This window comes from Saccopteryx leptura, chromosome 2, assembly GCF_036850995.1.
Source record: "Saccopteryx leptura isolate mSacLep1 chromosome 2, mSacLep1_pri_phased_curated, whole genome shotgun sequence".
In the NCBI taxonomy this organism is placed as follows: Eukaryota; Metazoa; Chordata; class Mammalia; order Chiroptera; family Emballonuridae; genus Saccopteryx; species Saccopteryx leptura.
Genome location: NC_089504.1, coordinates 134,628,533 through 134,644,244, shown reverse-complemented (window position 1 = coordinate 134,644,244; position 15,712 = coordinate 134,628,533). Strand labels below are relative to the sequence as shown.

General features: G+C 38.1%; 1 non-coding gene across 1 annotated transcript; it reads right to left on the bottom strand.

Annotated features, from left to right (window-relative positions):
* Positions 1-3,251: 3,251 nt before the first annotated feature.
* LOC136396098 (small nucleolar RNA SNORA42/SNORA80 family) lies at positions 3,252-3,385 on the bottom strand. The gene has a single exon (XR_010749519.1). It is a non-coding gene; the product is annotated as a small nucleolar RNA SNORA42/SNORA80 family (small nucleolar RNA).
* Between the last annotated feature and the right edge of the window lie 12,327 nt (positions 3,386-15,712).

The following is a 15,712-nucleotide window of genomic DNA, read 5'->3' as shown; positions in this document are numbered from 1 at the left end:
GTATATATCCCAAAAACTCAGAAACATTGATACGTAAGGACACATGCAGCCCCATGTTTATTGCAGCATTGTTCACAGTGGCCAGGACATGGAAACAACCAAAAAGCCCATCAATAGATGACTGGATAAAGAAGATGTGGCACATATACACTATGGAATACTACTCAGCCATAAGAAATGATGACATCGGAACATTTACAGCAAAATGGTGGGATCTTGATAACATGATACGAAGCGAAATAAGTAAATCAGAAAAAAACAGGAACTGTATTATTCCATACGTAGGTGGGACATAATAGTGAAACTAAGAGACATTTATAAGAGTGTGGTGGTTACGGGGGGGAGGTGGGAATGGGAGAGGGATAGGGGCTGGGGAGGGGCACAAAGAAAACAAGATAGAAGGTGACAGAGGACAATCTGACTTTGGGTGGTGGGTATGCAACATAATTGAACGACAAGATAACCTGGACTTGTTATCTTTGAATATATGTATCCTGATTTATTGATGTCACCCCATTAAAAAAATAAAATTATATAAAAAAAATAAAAAAATAACAAAGAAGAGTAACATGAGAGGTGACTATGCTCAGAAAAAAAATCTTCTGATAAGTGTAGAAGCATCTGGTTCTTCAGTAACAATGGGATCTGAGCATCTAGCTACCGTCTTTCACTGAATCTGAGAAGTTATCAACTAATGAGGCACCATACTTCCGAAATAATCATTAATGCTGTCAATAAAGTTATGATATATTGTATTCTTATAACTTAGAATGCTTATTTTATCCATACTGAAAAACTTGTTAGACATATAGACATACGTTTTTTCATAAAACATATTGGTTAAAAAAACATTGGTTAAATTATTCACATTCACAGTCTGACTTTTCTGAATGATTTCCAAACTCAGAATCAACCATGTCCATGTTTTGGCACACAATACCATCCTTTGTGCCATCAGGACTGTTAGTGATGCAGCATTTCTTAAAAGGGAATTCCACTGCTGTCTTTAGGAATTCCTACTAAGCCACTGGAGCCAATTCTATGAGCACTGATGCATGTGAACAGGCAATGACAACTACATCATGACTGCCATTTGGCCAAAAGAAATTGTGAAATGTAGTGCAGTTTTAGAGAGAAAATGTTAGAAAAAAAAAGTCTTAAAAATAAAGTGTGTTGTATCTTTCCTAGGTCATGTTTCTCTCTTCATTTCTATAATATCTTATAGTCCATCCATTGAAAAATTGGTTAGTCATGCTTAAGAGACCATAAAATGTAACAAATACCTCAACCCCTAGCCACCTAAGTTTCCACCAGCCTAACACCTAAGACTATGACACCTATTCAAAGTACGTTAATAAGCAGTCTCAGAAGGGAAAGAGGAGCAAAAGATGTAATTTTAGCTAATTTGGACTTTCACTGTTTTACACTAGGCACGGCACTTTAAAACTTAGATTCCCACGTACATCATGCCTCTCAGGTCTCCCAGATCAAGCAACTCCAACTCCTCCTTTAGAAAAACTTCCCGCCTGACCTGTGGTGGCACAGTGGATAAAGCATCGACCTGGAATGCTGAGGTTGCTGGTTCAAAACTCTGGGCTTGCCTGGTCAAGGCACATGTGGGAGTTGATGCTTCCTGCTCCTCCCCCCTTCTCTTTCTCTCTCTCTCTCTCTCTTCTCTAAAATGAATAAATAAATAAAAATAATTTTTAAAAAAAGGTTCAGTAAAAAAAAAGAAAAAAGAAAAACTTCCCTACTTCCACAGGATAAAATCTGATATTTGGTTACTTTCTGAGTCCTCCATCTCAAGGTATATTCTGGGCTTCAATTAGATCAACACTGATAATCATCTCTGTTCAATTTCATGGTTCCTAAGTGAAAGATAGGCTTCAGATCTGGGCTAGGGTGAAGATAGGTTTTTCTAGGCTACAGAACACCGGTGAGAGACATTAACCCTCTGATTCCTTCACACAGAAACTATCTGTTAGAAATTTGTCAGTTGCAAATAAAGAAAACAGCTCAAAGTGGCTTAATAGTTATATCATTGATTATCTCTCAACACAAATTTCATAGGTAGTCCATCTCCAGGTGTCATATAGGTGACCTTGACTCTACTTCTCTACGATCCTCTCGGGTCGGCCTTCCTCTGGAGGTTAGCTTCATCTTCAGATTCAGAGAAAAATGGCTGCCAGAGATCCGGGCACTGTGTCCAACCATGACTGTGTCTACATAAGGTAGAGATGGTGTTCCCTGTTTCTCTTAGAAACAACAACAACAAATCCTCCCAGAATCTCCCAGGTTCATCCAATCAAGACTTTATTGAACAGAACTAGATCACATGCCACCCTGGCTGGATAGCTTAGAACAGTGACCCAATATGCAAAGGCTGTGGTTAAGTCCCTGGTCAGGCCACATACAGAAACAGATCAGTGTACAGAAATAAATCAATGTTTCTCTCTCCCCCTCTCTCTCTTTCTCCCTCTCTCTCTCCCTTCTTTTCTCTCTAAAATTAATAATCTTTCTTTTTAAAAAAGAGAGAATCTTAAAAAAAAAAAAAAGATTAGATCACATGTCTATACCTAACCAATTACTGGCAGAGGAATAAGATCTCCACACTTGGTGTAGATCATCCAGAACCCACTGTCAGGGCTGCAGGTCAGAGGTGGGGCCTACCCCACCCCCAAATGTGGTCACACAAAGAAAGGTAGTTGCCTGAAAAAAAATCTGAATCTTATTAGGAAGGAGAAAGAACGTTTGAAGAATGATGTTAGGTAACCAACAGTATCTCCTAAGTAAGTAATCTCTCTAAAATAAAAATTTTTCTTAGATTTAGTACACTAATCATTATTATTTTTTAAAATTTGTATTAGTTTTAATTTATTGTGTTAACATGGATTCAAGTGTACACTAATCATTATCGATGAGAAAATGTTCACTGGACAGGGTTCTGCCCTTCTCTTTAGAAATTAGAATTATTGTGCTACACCACAGTATTGGGCTCTTTTCTGCTCCATCAGAAGCCTGATACCATCAAAAGGAGTCCGAGGCTTTTGTATATCCTTTCTTTCTTATTGAAGATACAACATGGCATAAGATTGAGTTATTTAGGAGAAAACAGAGGGCTTAATTATTTTATGCAGGCCTAATTCCCCACACCACCGCCCCCACCCCACCCCACCCCAACCCACCCCACACACACACAAGAAACTAGATAGCATCTTTTTTTATACATATTTCTTTTCTTTTCTTTTTTCCACTGTGCAGCCCGCTTCAGTGCCAGCAGCCTATGGGCAGAGGCCAGGCAACGGTTCAGGCCCACGGTTTGCTCTAGCATGGGGCACTATGAGCATCCCAGGGGGACGGACCAGCCATATATCCAAACCCATGCGTTATATATATTTCTATATCCCTTGGAAATAACCTCACAGTCTGGGAAGTGAATTCAATAAATAAATAATTAATTCAATTGTTAATCTTATTAATTCTTTCCAAGCCTAACATAAACTTTTATGACAGGTAGAATTAAGACTCCAAGTCAGGTGTGGTCCATATCCAACTTGTGTGCATTAGCAAAGTTCCTTTGATTTTAGGATACTTTCCTCTCCAGGACTGCAGTCACAAATATCACTCAGAAAACAGGAACTTTAAATATGAATTCTAATGTTCTTTATGATCATGACACAGGCTTAGGTGGGAAAAAAATTACAGCCGCTAATTCAGACAAGCAGTATTTGGAGAAATTCAGACCTTGATCTGACCTTATCAACCCCACGTTCTTTCGGCTCTGCCCATCAGATGGATACAAGCTCCTAAAAATTAGTAGCCTGAAAAATCCCCTAGGAGGGAGGATGAAAATTTCAACATGTTCAGACACAAGCAAGATAAATACTTGAAATTAAATTCTCCGTGTGAATTAATATTTCCCCTTTTTCTCTTTATATCCTCTGTTCCCTTATTTAATCTCCCCAGTTAAAATGTTTGAGGTTTTGTCCCCTTTCCCTGTGTCAGTGTATTTGCTGAATATACTGTTTCATGCCCTTTCGTTTTCAGTTTTTTAATTTCTAATTCTTATCTCTCTATTCGGACTCCAGCCTCGAAGTTTGTTGTTATGTCTGAGAACTTCTTAGATACCATGATGACCCAAGGGTCAAACTGACTCTCCCCACAAGCGAACGTTGCTGATTCCTAGGAGGCCATGGAGATTGTGACGGCCACGGCAAAGAGAGCTGCCTGAGCAAAGATGCTTCCATAGCAGCAGTGAGCGAGAAAAGACCGGCCCCTGCTACGAATCCCTTATTTAAAAGACATTCATTTTTATTTTGTTTTAGTGTTATTTGGAAAATTAAATTTAACAGGGTGACATGGATCAGTAAGATAAATAAAAGATATTCAGGATGGCATTGATGCTGAGAATCAAGGAGACTGCTATCTCCTGACCTGATTTACACAATTCTAATATTTATCAGGTAAAGGAAGGAAGATATTGAGAGAGTAAAGAGACAAACAAATATTCTCAACCGTAAGGTCATTTTCCTTGTCTAATTTTCCCAATGTGCTTTCAAATGCTTATTCATCTGAAGGCCTGAGGAGAGAATAATTCAGATTAAGACCTATGTGTTTCTATATAGAAGAGTTGTCAAATGTAATAATATATACATTTAATTAAATACCTCAGTAAGGCTTTGCAGCTTATAAAGTCACTTTACCCGTATTATTTCATCTGATCCTCTTGACAGCCCTGTGAAGTGGGTATTAATGCAATTCCCATTGCACAGGCAAAAAACTCTGACTCTGGGAGGTTTTGTGCATTTTCAAGTTGATAAAACAAGCTGGTAAAAGGAAGATCCAGGACTAAAATCTGGGTTTTGACTCACTCTTTCCACAACTCACCTTGCCAATATATATTCATGACAAATTATAAATATAGTCCTCACTACCTAAACAAATGTAGCAAAAATTGGAAGCCAACAGGTTGCAATTCAGGTGTTACATTCTTTATATGGAGTCTGTGGCTTTGCCTTCCTGCCTCATTTTCTGTGGTTCAGTTTAAGATAACAATGATATTTCTTTGAGAAGCATTTAGGAGAACCTAATGAATGAGTGATACCCCCTGTACTTTGCACTGAAGGCAGGCTGAATGCACCACGGAATATTCTCCCACTAAAACTGATAAAGCATTCAACTTTCCCTTGATGTTTACTATTTATATATTCACTAATGCTCTAACTATTTGAGCTTCATCTTTTAAATCAAGAGCATGGCACCTTCTTAAACATCAGGGGGTCTGATGTCCCTTTTAAAAGCAACAGTTAAGGTCATGCTGCTTTATTTTCTCCAGTTTATAACATGAAAGTAATTTTCACTACCCTTGGCCGTCTGCTGAAAATGTTGCCAACTTTTATTCTTCCAGAAGCTTCTATTAGAGCTTGAGATAGGACCCATTCAAACACTTTTCCAGCCAAGAACTCTGGGCCAAGATCTATGATAACTAAACAAGACAGCAACTGTGATTTTCAAGTCCTATTCAATGATATGTTTTTAACAGGCAATATAATGTTGCTTGCATTTTAAGTTTAAACCTATTGCGCTCTGCAACAGGCTTTCTGGACAGAATTGAAAAATAGCTCAATAAAGTTTCATGCAATCACAGATGCCTTAAACTGCAATGAAAGGTAATATATAGGATTATAAAAGAGGATTTGTAGATCAGATTTATTTTAGTTTTTTAATATAATTTTGCATTTTTCTGAATTAACGTAGCAAATATATTAAGCTCATAATGCCATGGTCAAGTAGAGGCTATTGATCAGAGCTATTGTAAGGAAAATGTAACACTTAACCACAGCTACAACAGGTCATTTGAGGGGAAATGTGGTTTTTAAAAAAATAACTGAAAAATGCATTCATAGGCATTATTATACAATTGAATGTGGCGGTCAGGGAAAGGGGTGAGGAACTGACCCAGGTATATTATTATGCCCAACTCATCTGCCACAACAATAAAACGGACTTATTTACTGTAAGAAAAAAAGAGAAATTCAATATACGCAAAGCTTTGATTGATTAATAATTCAGCTATAATGGAACCACCTAAAGCATCATAGCCAGCCAGCCTTTCCCATTAGCAGGAATTCTTCCTGGGGTGTGGTGAAATAACATTCTCTGCTTTGGCTGCATGATCTGATAATAGAGACTATTCGAATTGTGTTATAGATTGGGAGGCAGAATGAACGCACACAGGAATGAAAATAGGGCCTGCCTTTCATAGTAAAAATAATTCATTTCTGGGCAAGTCTAACTTATTATTACATATGGTATTTTAAAAGATTATCATGTTTAAACTGACATTATTTCCATTTATCAGTAATCTTTTAGTTTATTGATATAAGATAATTATAAGTGTGTGGCAATCATGAAGAAAATTTCCAACTCAGGGTAGAAATCTGTCATAAGCAGAGGAAAAACAAACTCATAGACACAGATAACAGCATGGTGATTACAGGAGGGAAAGGGGGGTGGGGGACCTAGAAGAGGGTAAACGGAGAGATGAATGGTGATGGAGGGAGACTGGACTTGGGTGGTGAACCCACACTACAATATACAGGTAATGTATATATTATAGAATGGAACACCTGAAACCTATATAATTTTATTAATCAATGTCACCCCAATAAATCCAATAAAATAAAAAAATATGTGTACATGTACCAGGATGTACATTAAGAGTGAAAGTGTTTGCACCTTTCAATCTTCCTTTAATCTTTCATTCTTTGAAATATTTATCTTTCTACCATGTGCCAAGCACTGTTCCAGGTTCTGGAGGTACAACAAAAAAACACAAAAGTCTTGGCCTTCACATAGTTTACATTCATTCTAATGAGTGGAGACAAATAATAAATAATGTAAAATATTTAGTATGTGGTCTCATAGGATGCCATCTGGATCCTGCCTCAATAGTGGAAAGGAAGGTCATTGAGCTAAAGCCTGCCAGGCTTATAAGCCTCTGCTGTGAGGAAACAGGGACACTGGAAGGTAGGCTTTCCCCTCGCTCCTCTAAGGGAGGGTTCAGTCTCTTCCAGCCCTACTCCAGCCACCTATGATCTAACCTTGCCCAGAAAGCTGGGGTTTGCCACTGAAGGCTGAAGGTGCCCAGGGCTGTTGGCCCCATCTACAACACTGTGGACGAGCCTAGGGTATTTCTTCCAAGAATCAGGTAAACTGATCTCATTTGCACAAGAGCCACTTAACTATGTTTTGCCTGAATAGTCAGGTTTTTTATTCTTCCCTCAAAGATCTCTGTTGTGGTTGTTGATAGTCCTATTTTCTGCTGCTTTGCTTAATATATAGTGTTTCCTTTATCCCTCCTACTTCAATGCCCCACTCATATTTCAGGCTGGGACCTACTCCTAATTTAGAGCTCTCTTTCCCCCTTTTGCCAACTTCTATTATGAATCTACCTTTGCCACCCAGCTTAGGGTATCCCAAGGTTCTCTTTACCATGCCACAGTCGCAGAGCTCCAGGGAAAAGCAACCTGGTCTCATCTCTCCAGGCAGAGGAGAACAGAAGCTCCATATCCACGCGTGCTGCAAATGGTTTTTCCAGTCTACCTGAATCATTACCAGCTAGAAGCAGCGGTCATTGGGACCTGGACATGAGCTGCAAAATATAGAATGGCGAAAATTCCAGTGCCATGCGGACTTTTCCTGGATGTGGACTTTTCCTGGACTCCTGCTCCTTGTGACAGCTCCTAACAGACTGAACTGTGGTTGCGTTGCATTTTTCAGGGATTTGGCATGGTGATGGGGCCAACTTGGACTTGGTGAACATGTTAAGGACACTACTCTTTTATGGATTTTTGCTGTATTGGCCAAGAGTTTGCTTAAAGGCTTTTAATCACTGTAAAAAAAATAGAAGACTGGATAAAGAAGATGGGGCACATATACACCATGGTATACTATTCAGCTAGAAGAAATGATGACATCGAATCACTTACAGCAGAATGGTGGAATCTTGATAACATTATGCGGAGTGAAATAAGTAAATCAGAAAAAAACAAGAACTGCAGGATTCCATACATTGGTGGGACATAAAAACGAGACTAAGAGACATGGACAGGAGTGTGGTGGTTACAGAGGGTAGGGGGAGGGAAGGAGGGAGAGGGGAAGGAGAAGGGGTACAAAGAAAACTGGATAGAGGGTGATGGAGGACGATCTCTCTTTGGGTGATGGGTATACAACAGAACTAAATGACAAGATAACCTGGAAATGTTTTCTTTGAATATATGTACCCTGATTTATTGATGTCACTCCATTAAAATAAAAATTTATTTATAAAAAAAATATTTAGTATGTGAAAATTCAATTTATAATAAAGATATTAGTAAAATATTTAGTCAACAAGAATTAAGTCACAGTTTGAAGGGACTGAAAATTTCCATCATCAGTGTAATCCGAGAACCTAGCACAGTACCTAGCCTAGAAGTTATTCAAGAAATACTTGGTGAATAATTGAATGAACAAATGAACAGAGTTTATGTTATCTGTAAATAGCCCTGACTATATCTCAACTGCTTCTAGATTTTTTTTTACCTGCTCACTTCCAAAAGAGATGTGAAGTAATCTTACAACAAATAGGTAAAGAATGTAACCCAAGCAATAAAGCAAGAAATGTCATGATGGTATATGGCCTTTTTTAAAAATACAGGGCTTAGACAAAATGGGTAATAAATTGCTTAAATGAAATTATATTTTATAGCAATTTCTCAAAATATGTACACATATTTTTACATGACTTTCCAAAAATATACTATATCCCTTAACAAAAGTTGAGATGGTCAGGTCCAACTGTGATCTTGAAAGAAAAGAGAAAAAACTGTCCTGATAAGGCACTTTTATGGGTATTAGAGTAATAATCCAATGCATGTGGCTTTCTGTAAAGTTCTAAAACTAGAACTTAGCATAGACTAGAATCTCAGTAAATGTGGACATAAAACCATCAGATAAAGTTGATTCTTGGGTTATTTCTGGAGCATAGTAATAAGATCATGCAATCATCAGAAAAGGGAATGTTCTTCTTATTTTCATCTGTAGAGTTAGAGCATTCTATGGTTATATGTTTTCCAATGAAGATGCTCAGTATCTCAATAACTGCCGACCAATGAATAGTTCTTCCTAACGTCTTTAACTAAAGCTTTCAGGAACCCACATGGATGGGTCGCAGAAGTCAGTAGTTGTGTGGCCAGTCATGTCAGCCAAATCGACTCTGACATATGGAATGTGATAGCCAGAGCCTGTATCATACTAGAGCAGTAATGTAGTGTCAGAAAAAACTTAATTCAAATCCCAGTTCTAGACCCTGGCTGGGTGGCTTAGTGGACAGAGTATAGGCCCAGTGGGCTGAAGTTGTGGGTTCAGCCCCCGGTCAGGTCACATAGGAGAAGCAACCAATGAATGCACAACTAAGAACAACAAAGTAGAACAATGAGTTGATGTTTCTCTCTCTCTCTCAAATAAATGGAAAAATTTTAAAACAAAAATAAAATTCCAGTTCTAGGAGAGATTCAACCTAGTTAGAAAAAGTAATGCAGCAACCTGTTATAAATAAAATGATACCATTTGAAGTCATCACAGTCCTCAGTACTGGAGCTCAGTAATATTTGTAATTATTGTTATTGAATGAAGATAGCATCTGATATATTTTGAAGACTTGATTTCTGGCATATTGACAGAAATTAAATTTAGGAAAATTATATGGTAAGGTGAAAAGAATAGGTTTCATAAAATTTGGAGTATAAACTAGATAGGAATTTAGACAAAACAGTCATCTCAAAATGGGGGGCAGGAGTTGCATACAGGAGAACAACTAGGAAATTTAAATGGTGAAAAACAGCATTAGGTAAGATGGCTTATAAGTTAGAGTCAAACTCCAGGATCTATCCAAGTCCAGATCATTAAGAACTAAGGCTCCATGACACCCTACATTTCTTTCCCTAAATGTGAGGAGTTCAAGAGATTGTTTTTAACCAACAGCAAGTATAGCTCATCCCCTTCTTTAAAACCTTTCTGAAAGTTAACACATTAAGAACGAAAAATACACTCCCATGTCTTGTGGGCAATGGGAAGCACGATGGGATGGGCATGAGGCTTCTTATTGACAAAGAAGCTCTTCCTTTAATTCCTTCTTTTTCCATTCTTCCTCTTTCTTCCTTCCTTTCTTTCCATCTTCCCTTCTTCTTCCTTCTATTTTTCTTCCCTACCTCATTCTATAAGGATCTGGACAGAGTGGTTTCTTCATTGTTATTTGCCTCTGTATTCTGAAAAAGTCAGGTGCTGAAAGATGTTGTTCAGATTTCAGTCTGGTTGGGTTGGACCTGATGTATTTTTCATTTTCCCTTTCCACATCTCCTAATGGAGAAAAGTACAGCATTCAGATGAAAAATACATGGGTCATCAAGACAAGCTCTCCCATCAGAGAACAGGAAACTAAACCTGTGATGACTGTGAATGAACTCTCTGAGAACCAAATGAAATCCACAGAAATAGAAACCAGATGTAAGCAATCATGAATTCAGGGCACTACTCGGCCTCCAGTTTATTTTTAGCAGAAATGTTGTTAAAGTCTTTTCGGGACCATAATTAATTTTCAAAAATTGCCATTAGCCTCATAGTGTAAAATGGGACAAGAAAAATTTGCATATAGGCTTAGTGGAAAATACTGATTCTTCAAAGTGGTTTGATGTGTGATTGGTGGTGGTTGGGGAGTATTCCATGGTTTTTAGTTTTCTCAGTTTGACCTAGGAATAATGAATCTCTCACCAGAATGTAATCCGTCTTTAGATAGTGGTAGCTGTTTATATATTTAGGACATGTCAACCTCTTCAAGGCTGGGAAGTATCATAGCCTAATATAATATTTGGCTTTCAAGTTCTGGGTGTGCAACAAGAGGACCAACAGTCTTGTTAGCTAAAATCAACCCAAAGTATTAGAGTTTGGACATGAACTTGGCCTGCCCATGCCAGAGGGAATACAAGTACCTTCTTTCAGGCTCGGAATGAAATCATTAATTATGTCAGCAGGTCCAGCGATAGACCTGGAGACACTTTGCACTACTTAGCAAACAAGCTACCTTCTCAACTGTTTAGAAGTCTGGGGAAGATCTTAAAGATCTGTACTCACTGTACTTACACAGACCTTTTCCTGCAAATGCTCAGACTCTCCTTGATCCTGTGTCTCTTTGGTTTCACCACACCAGGGTTGGAATGAGATGAGGAAAATATGTGGTTATGATGCTCAGACTGTGTATTATAGACCTAAAAGTACATCCTGGTGCACCTCGACAATGAAACTCTTTTAAAACGATGGTTTTTTGGAAACATATCAACCACACTTGAGTTGCTGCTCCATTTAAGGCCATGATAGGTTTTTTTAAAGAGTAATTTAACATGTACATTTTTGCCTATTAAGAACAGCTTTACAAAGAATGTGACCTGTATTTACAGGACAAAAAAAAAATTATTCTTTTCACAAAAAGCAGCTTCCTATTTTTAACCATTAAAATTATCCTGGCAGTTCTGTGCACAGTTAACAGCTTAGCAGAATGAGAAGTAAAAGAGTAAAGTGCAACACAATTCTACTAGGGCTGGTTAAATTTTCTCCACATAAGTACCCCCCACAGAATAATTGATAACAATATGTTAGGATGCATCGAGAGTGCACAGTTACTCCCTTATTTACCAGTTTCTGAAAAATTAAAAACAAGTGAAATGAAGGGAGAAATACCTCCAGGAAAGCATATAATACCATGCAGCAAGCACTAAGGAAAGAAAGACTTTTGAGACTGAATGAGACACATATGCCACCTAAATCTACCATAATTTTTAAAATAATGTGCTTTAGGTTCCAGTTAAGATGGAAAGGTAGGTAAAAACTGTGCTTGCCTCCTCCCGATACCACTTAAAAATTACAACTAAAGAACAATAAACTAGCTAAATGGAAATCCCACAACTAAAGACATAAAAAGAAGCTATGTCCAAACCAATTGGAAGGACAGAGGCACAAAACAGATTGCCCCACACCCACTTGTGGGGGTTAAGAATTGGGAGGGGTATCTCAGGTGCAGAGGTCCCCCTGAGGAGTGAGGGGTCCCAGCTCCAAACCGGGCTCCCCAGCCCAGAGCTCCAACGCCAGGAAAAGGAGTCTTTGCAACAATTGGCTATGAAAATCAGCAGAAATCATGCCCCCCCCCACAATGAAGATAGTTGCTGGAAATTTAGACATCCTCCTAAAGGGCCTGAACCCAGACTTACTCACCTACAAACACTCATCCTAAGCTCCAGTGGAAGAATAGCAGCCCAAAGAGCACCAGAGACATACGGAGAGATACTGAGTTGTGTGACTTCCAGGAAGAGCTGGAGAAACAGTGCCACTGGCCCTGCGCTGAGCCGTCTTCCTGCACAGCCTTCAGACACAGGCAGACACCAAACCTGAATCTGCATTAATTTGGAAAACACCACTTGCCTCACCCTGGTGACTCCCTGAGACACTGCTTCACCCAACTTGTACACTAACCTTGGCTCTTTCAGCACTTGTGCTTCATGGGTACCTGGTATAGGCCAGAGCTGTAAACTTTCTTAAAAACTCTCCAAGGTGTGAGGCCCCCAGGCAGGTGTTGGCAGACCTCAAAGTACCCTATGACACTTGTTGAGCTCCAGGCCCAGTGCTGGTGACAGCTGGCTTTGGGTTCCAAGCATGGCCTTTTCCATGTGCCTCTAAGCCCAGCACAGGCAGCTGTCAACCATGGATCACTTTGTAGCTTATATCAAGTAGCCCAGGACAAGGCACAGGCAACAGCTGACCTTGGCCTGCACCAGAGCCACTCAAAAAGGCCCCAGAACCAATGCAACAAGTGATAAGTTTTCAGACCAAAGTAGAACACCACCTGATTAGCTCTATAAGCAGCCCATCAAAAGGATGGTTTCAGCAGCACCAGAGCCCTACTGGGGCAAATACCACTCCCTGAAGTCAGCCCCAGCTATGGTCAAGGCTGCTTCCATAATCAGTTAGCCTGACAGTCAACCTTACCCACACAGTCAAGACTCAATTACAACAGGAGAACACAAACAACCCACACAAGGGACACTTCCGGAGCACCTGACTCAACTGACCAGACAGACTGTACCACTGGACCCCATAGGACACCTGCTAATAAGGCCATCTTATCAAGACTAGGAGATGTTGCATATATACTTAATACATAGAAGCAAACACAGGGAGGGAGCAAAAATGAGGAGACAAAGAAAGATGCCCAAATGAAAGTATAGGAAAAAACTCCAGAAAAAGAACAAAAAAGATGGAGGCAAACAATCTACCAGAGGCAGAGTTTAAAACAATGAATAAGAATGCTCAATGAATACTTAGAGAAAAAAACAGATCAACTCGGTGAGAGCTTGAACAAAGTTAGTAAACATAAAAAAGCAGATAGAAAACAAAAAAAAATCACAAATAAAGAACAATAACAGAAATGAAAAATACACTAGAAGAAATCAACAGCAGATTAAATGAAGCAATTTGGGAGACAAAATAGCAGAAAACACCTCATCAGAACAGCAACAGGGGAAAAATTTAAATGAAGATAGTTTAAGGGACCTCTGGGACAACATCAAGCATACCAACATTTAAATCAGAGGCATACCACAACGAAAAGAGAGATAGTAAGGGATTAAAAACCTATTTGAAGAAATTATGATGGAAAACTTCCATAACCTGATAAAAGAAAACAGAAGTACATATTCAGGAAGAATATCCCAAACAAGCTGAATTCAAAGAAGTCTACACCAAGATACATCATAATTAAAATGCCAAAAGTTAGACAAAGAGACAGCTTAAAAGCAACAAGAGAAAAGCAGTTAATTACCTACAAAAGAGCTCCAAAAAGACTGTCAGCTGATTTCTCGACAGAAACTTTGTAGGCCAGAAGAGATTGGCACAAAATATTTAAAGTGATGAAAAGCAAGGACCTAGAGACAAGACTACTATACCCAGGAAATCTATCATTTAGAATCAAAGGAGAGATAAAGAGCTTCCCAAGAAACAAAACCTGAAGGAGTTCATCACCACCAAACCAGCATTGCAAAAAAAGTGTTAAGGGGACTTTTTTTGAGAAGAAGGGAAAAATGAATAATAAAATGGCAATAACTACATACCTATTATGTAAGTGGATTAAATGCCCCAGTCAAAAGACATAAAGTAGCTGAATGGATAAGAAAAGAAGACCCATACATATGTTATCTACAAGAGATTCATTTGAGATCAACACATACACAGACAGAAAGGAACATGATAGAAAAAGATATTACATGCAAAAGAAAATTTTGAAAAATCTGGGGTAATTCCTGACCTGTGGTGGCATAGATAAAACATTGACCTGGAACACTGAGGTCATTGGTTCAAAACCCTGGGCTTGCCTGGTCAAGGCACATACGGGTGTTGATGCTTCCTGATCCTCCCCCCTTCTCTTTATATCTCTCTCTCTCTCTCTCTCTCTCTCTCTCTATATATATATATATATATATGTGTGTGTGTGTGTGTGTGTGTGTGTGTGTCCTCTCTAAAATGAATAAAGTCTTAAAAATTTTTTTAAAAAGCTTAGGTAATAATACTATATCAGGCAAAATAGACTTTAAAGCAAATGCAATAACAAGAGACAAAAAAGGAAATTACATAATGATAAAGGGATTAATCTAACAACAGGCTATAACCCTTGCAAACCTTAACACACCCAACATAAGAACACCTAAATTTATAAAGCAAATGTTAATAAACACAAAGGGAGAGAGTGACAGTAATATAGGGAACTTCAACACCCCATTGACATCAATGGATAAATCAGTCAGATAGAAAACCAAATAGGAAACAGCAGCTTCAAATGACACAGTAGACCAGATGAATTTAATTTATATTTTCAGAACATTTCACCCCAAAGCAGCAAAATGTACATTTTTTTCAAGTGCACATGAAACATTTTCCCAGTTAGACTGCATTTTATGCCACAAAAGACATCTTAATAAAGTTAAGAAGATTGAAATCATATCAGGCTTTTTTTTCTGATGATGATGGTATAAAACTAAAACTCAATTACAAGAAAAAAAACTGAAAAACACAAACACATGGATACTAAATATAATGCTACTAAACAATGAATAGGTTAACAATGAGATCAAGAAAAAAATAAAAAGAAATGCCTTGAAATAAAAATAAAAACACAAGAACCCAAAATCTATGGAACACAGCAAAAGCAGTTTTAATAGGAAAATTTATAGTAATACAGGCCTATCTCAAAGACACAAAAAAATCTCAAATTGACAATCTAAACGTACACCTAAAAAAAATAAAAAAAGAACAATAAAGCCCAAAGTGAATAAAAGAAAGGAAATACTAAAGATCAGAGCAGAAATGAACAAAATAGAGATTTTAAAAATGCAAAAGATCAATGAAACCAAGAGCTACTTCTTAGAAAGATAAATAAAATTGATAAACCTTTAACCAGATGCATCAAGAAAAAAGAGAGGACCTAAATAGATAATGAAAGAGAAATGAGAACTGACACCACAAAAACATAAACTATTGTAAGAAAATATGACAAGCTGACAAACTGGACAATCTGAATGAAATCAATAAATTCCTAGACAAAGTCAAGAAGAAACAGAAAATCTGAACA